The sequence below is a fragment of the Coptis chinensis genome, chromosome 4, assembly GCF_015680905.1.
Source record: "Coptis chinensis isolate HL-2020 chromosome 4, ASM1568090v1, whole genome shotgun sequence".
In the NCBI taxonomy this organism is placed as follows: Eukaryota; Viridiplantae; Streptophyta; class Magnoliopsida; order Ranunculales; family Ranunculaceae; genus Coptis; species Coptis chinensis.
This window is the reverse complement of record NC_141459.1, coordinates 52749635-52755271: the sequence shown is the minus strand read 5'-3', so window position 1 is coordinate 52755271 and position 5637 is coordinate 52749635. Positions and strand designations below refer to the sequence as shown.

Below are 5637 nucleotides of genomic sequence, written 5' to 3'. Positions count from 1 at the left end.
CGGAATCAAGAATCCACCTTTCGGCTATATAGTCTTGTGTGGACACACAGAGACTCAACTCATCCCCTTTAGAGCCTGAAGCATAACTTGCCTCAATTTTTGTCTTACCATCTCTCTTGTTCTCTTTCTTCGGGTGAGGACAATTACTTGCGTAATGTCCCTTTTCATCACAATTATAGCACTTCACATGTGTCAAAGGCTTCTTTGACTTGGACCTAGACTTCTCATTGCTTGTAGAAGTCTTTTCATACGACCTTCCTCTTGCCACTAGCCCCTGACCTGCATCAATGCTATTCTCTACACATGTATTCTTCATCAACTCATAAGAAAGAAGAGCACTCTGAACTTCGTCAAGATCAACGTCTTCTCTATTCATAAATGTAGTCATTAGATGCTCATAGCTTTCTGGCAAGGAGAATATTAAACATGCCGCTTGATCCTCATCATCCATTTTCATGCCCACATTCAAATAATCCGCTAGGCGTCGACGGAACTTACTAACGTGCTCTTGCATCGTTGAACCATCCACCATCATATACCGATAAAGACGCTTCTTAAGGTACATCTTGTTCATCATGCTCTTGGTCATATACATAGACTCTAGTTTGAGCCAAATACCGGTAGCGGTATTCTCCCATCACACTATAGATTACCTCATTAGCAAGACATAACCGGATTGATGAACAAGCTAAGCCTAGAGATCGAACTCTTCCCAATCATCATTACTCATACTCGCAACCTTAGATTTAATCCCCTTTAAAGCCTTGTGCAAACCTTGTTGGATGAGGATGTCCTTTACTTGGACTTACCAAATCCCAAAGTTATTCTTCCCATTAAACTTCTCTACTTCAAACCTTGCGTTTGACATCTTGGGAGCCATCTTTCAAGTTACACACAATAACCCAAAAAACAATTTCACTTCGAAATTTAATCGAATACCTTATCTACACAAATTTCGAACACTAAACTCAAAATCCTAGGTCATATACATGCGCTCTGATACCACTTGTTATGAATAAAGCAATGCGGAAACAACGTTATCCACAACAAATAGATCAATCCTACATAAGGATCGATCCTTCTCACTAGACAAGACTTCAACACCTTCCAAAGTATTCTTAACACTTCTCAATATCAAATAAACAAGTATCTAAAGTACAACAATTAATGTAAAAGAAGAACAAACCACAAGACGAGATATATCGTGGTTCGACAATTTGCCTACTTCCACACTGCGAGTTCCAAGCTTTACTAGATGTCCGGAGTAACAGATTACAAGTCTCTCAATTCACTCACAAAGAATGAACAGTCAACTCACAAAGAATTGCTCACTTATAATCTCTCTCTTTCTTGGTTTTGGAAAAGTTAGGTTTCTACAGAAAAAACCTATATTTATACTATTTCAAAACTTCCAAAATAAGTCAAATTCGTGCTAAAATATGGTGGAGCGTAGGGTGCGCTGAAGAACCTGGAGGTCAACCAAGGCATGAGCGCGACCGGCACCCTTGTCAAGGGAAAAAGGAGCGCAGGGTTCGCCCTATATGAGAAAAGCAAAAGTCACCCTTTTTCTCTACACATTAATTTTGTTTTTGCTCATTAATTTTGTATTAAAAAACCATCTCATTAAAAATGGTCTACGCAAATCCCCACACACACCTAACTTAGATCCCCACGCGATCCCGGCCACTCTTTGTGTACCCATTTTGTTTTATTATAATAGAAGCAGACAACTAACGCAAGCCTACTCAACTAACTTATCCGACGTTTTATAAAAGTCATGCAGAGGGCCCAGAAAGAAGGACTAATTCATATCATCTAAGTATTCGTTGATGAGGAACTTTTTTTGAAAAATAAATTTAATTCACACATTATTTATTCAGAGCAACAATACCTTATGCCTAAAGTTAATTAATCAAGAAGTGAAAGTAGAGTGATTTTTTGCTCCCAGTGGGATTTGCTCCAAGAGCTCCAAGGGAAACAGGAACCAACCAAGTGTCCACTGAAAAGGGGCTAACAGTTATCAAATTCTCACCTTAATATATGCTTCCTGATTTACCCCCAACCTTAAAAAAAATAAAAGAAAAAAACTTAACCAGTTACAAAATCTAGTTTTTGGTCTTAATTGTTGGAAAAAAAAAAAGAATAAAAAACTTGAAGTGCTAAATTAGTGACACTTCTTTCAAACTAAAAAAGATAAAAAAAATCTTTAGCTAATGATGGAAAGAACTCCTATATATTTTACAATGAGATTTTTTTAATTCTTTTTCTTTTTATTTATTTCTATTTTTAGTGGGGGCAAATCAGGAAATTTGTTCTAAGGAAGAAATTTGATAACTGTCAATCTCTTTTTAGTAGACACGTGACTGGTGCCTGTTTCGCTTGGAGCTCTTGGAGCAAATCCCGCTGGGAGCAAAAAATCACTCGTGAAAGTATCCAACAGATTGACTAACCGAGTGTAGGAGTACAAATATTGGTCTGATTTGCATGCTCATTAGACACGGACATACATCATAGATCATAGATTCATAGCTTCATCTTATTAGCACCAAAGTGTAGATAGAAACAAAAGTACACGTACTAGATGGGTCACTCGAGTGACACAATCTTATTTTATTGCGATACAGTACGTACGAAAGTGGCATATAGTTTATGCTGGCTGCACCACAGTAGCTTATTGGTTCACTAACGGTCTGATGATTTAACATGGGCGGGTACATAAGCATGCAAACCTCTTACAGGTTCCACGAATTGCGTTCTCAGACCGCCTGCATTGATTGTGACAAGCGAGAGAGTTAAAACAGGGTCCAGACCACGTCCCGCTTGGCCTTTCACAGTCAGCCGCTTCCACCATAGTTGGTGTCTCTGCATCACAAACAAGTAACAATTTGATACATGCACACTTCAAGTTAACATATATCAGTTGATAAAAAAATAAATAAAATGTAGTAATACTTTTATCACATGTACCAACTACAAAGTATAGTAGACAGTCCTACTTGTTTTGGTATATTAATATTAATCTTTTCTTTCTTACAACTGCGTGTGTTCTCACGCAAAATTTGGCCACAAGTATGAAGAATAGAGGGATGAAACGTTCTAAATATAATCTAAAATCTATTTTTTTCGAAAGTCAGGAGATATGGCAACAGGGCACAGTATATCACAGGGAACAAAAGACCCACGTATACCGTATTACCAAACTTTTCCAAATGTATCAAGGCCGGTAAGTAATCATATTATGTTGTTAGTGAGATTAAACAATTGTAGATTGGTGTTGTGTACGTGCAATGGAAGCAGGTTGCAAACTAGCTTGCATGTCCTAGCTAGAAACTTGGGAATGCTCACCAAAAGTGTTGGAGAGGACAAGAAATACAAAGAGGAGAGTAGAGAGTGTGAAAAAGCTGGTAAGAGACTTGGCCATTTTTGTGCAGTGTTTTTTCTAGCTAGTTTCTGTATGAGCTGATGATATATAAATTAAAGGCCATGGTTAACCCCTATTTATAGCAGGAGCTAGATGATCAATTGGTCTTCTAGTACTTATCGAAAAAAATAGCTGGATTAATCTTGGATTGTGATAACTTTTTTTTTTCGATAGGATTTGGATTGTGATAACTATCAACATCATGCATGTGGCCTTTGATATTTACATCAGAAAAATGTCTAGTGCGCTGCCGTCATTCATGAATACGATCTGCATATTCAATGGTTATATTTTCTAATGTTAGCTAGTGTCAAAACCTTATACGCACGTTAATATAGATTTTCATCATGTGGTGACGCGCGTTCGTTTCTTTTCAATAGAATTGGAGTTGCGTCAAGACAATGAGTTTGTCTTTAGACTCTTAGTTTGACCAAAAATGTTGGATATTGGTCGATCAAGATCTACCCTGCTCCAATTTTCGACAGAGTGAGAGATGTGGTCCCGTCAAACGTTCCCCTGAGCTACTACTACATTGTCATTGTACATTGCCCAGATATTTCCCACCATGTTACCGACTCTTTGGCATCATATTATATTATACTAAAATCTAGGGTACGCCTGCTGCATCGGTACACAGGCTTTTTGTCCAAGTGTTTTTTTTAGTATTATATTTGGTAACCGGTTATGTAAGTTTAATAATAATTAATTAAAAGAGTAAAAACGTAATTTACATCTTAGATTTTAAATTAGATTAGATTTTGATTTGGATACTTACATGAACCATTTCAACATAACAAAATTATCAGTCTTCCTCGTCCCCTAACTTCATTTAATACAACCATCGCCGATCGCATTTACTTGTTAATTGAATCAATTTCAATTCGCGATTACTAGTCAAAAGTTTATTTTACATTTTTACACACTATCAACATTTACAGTAACAATAAGGTTAGTAAACTGGTTCCTCAACTGAAAGAAAGATTTTTGAAACGTGTTTGCAATTCAATTTGCAATTTGTGTTATAATGTGTTGAGTTCTTAGAGTTTATTTCTTAATTTTGGAGATTCATTCCCATCCCATGAATGACATTCTATGTATATGCTTTATGAGAACGAATGGTACATATAATATATCATTCTAGTGGATAATTCAGAAACATTCTCCCAAAAATAGATGAATGATAGATGACAAGTATCAACCTTGTTAGACAACATTCTCCCAAAAAATGAGGGGTGCATTCTATCTATTTGCCTTCTAAGAAGAAATAGTACATGTAATATATCATTGTAATAAATAGTTCAGACTTTAGAAACATTCTAGAGGCAATAATGAATGATAGATAACATTTGTCATCCTTGTTGGACAACAAAAAAGGAAATATGCCTAGACGGGGCTGTAAACCCATATTAAGAAAGGAAATTGGTGGAATAACCATTATGGCACTGCCCTTTTACCAAGTGGGTGCCAACCCGTTTTGTTGGGGGTAAATGGTCACTCCCCCTCACTAATGTCTTACAAGTATTACCATTTAGAAGGTGTAGAACTGTGTAAATTTGTGCTAAAAGTCTGCATTTGTTTTATGTAGTGATCCTACCATGAATCATATCTCCAAGGACGACGAAGAATGACCTAGAAATACATGTTCTGACAGTTTTAGGTGTAAGGAAGTGGATGAATCAAATGTTTCCATGGTGGATAGTGAAAATGATGAAGTTACAGACACCAGGGATACATCCGTGAGTAGGCCAGAGGCTGATAGGCTTTATGAAGAAGACAAAACAACTTTTTATTCTTTGCAGTTCAAAACTTTGGAGGATACGTACAAACTTTATAATGATTATGTCAAGGTAGTGGGATTTAGTGTTCGTAAAGATATTTTATGAGTTCGTAAAAATGGTGATCGTGTTAAGCGGAGATTTTTGTGCTCAGCTACAGGTGAACGAGATCCAAAACGTCTCATATTGAGGAAACGCAAAAGAGCACCCAAAGCAATCACTCGATTTAAATGTGAAGCTCGTTTTGAGGTTGGTTATGATTTCCAAGCAAAGTTGTGGATTGCGAAAGATTTTGTTGGGGATCACACACATTCACTTGTGCCGTATCCAAGCTCGATGTTCGGTCAATCACATAGAAAAGTGCCTCAACATGATTTGGAATATGCTAGGACTCTGAATGATGTGGGTATTCGTCATTGCAAAATAATGGATATCTTTGTA

The 5637-nt window shown here is 36.8% G+C and overlaps 1 long non-coding RNA gene across 1 annotated transcript; it reads right to left on the bottom strand.

Moving 5' to 3' along the window:
• Positions 1-2513: 2513 nt before the first annotated feature.
• On the bottom strand, positions 2514-3511 carry LOC147503933 (uncharacterized). Its single transcript, XR_015192876.1, has 2 exons — positions 3346-3511; positions 2514-2862 (listed from the first exon to the last, which is right to left on the bottom strand). It is a non-coding gene; the product is annotated as an uncharacterized LOC147503933 (long non-coding RNA).
• Positions 3512-5637: the final 2126 nt, after the last annotated feature.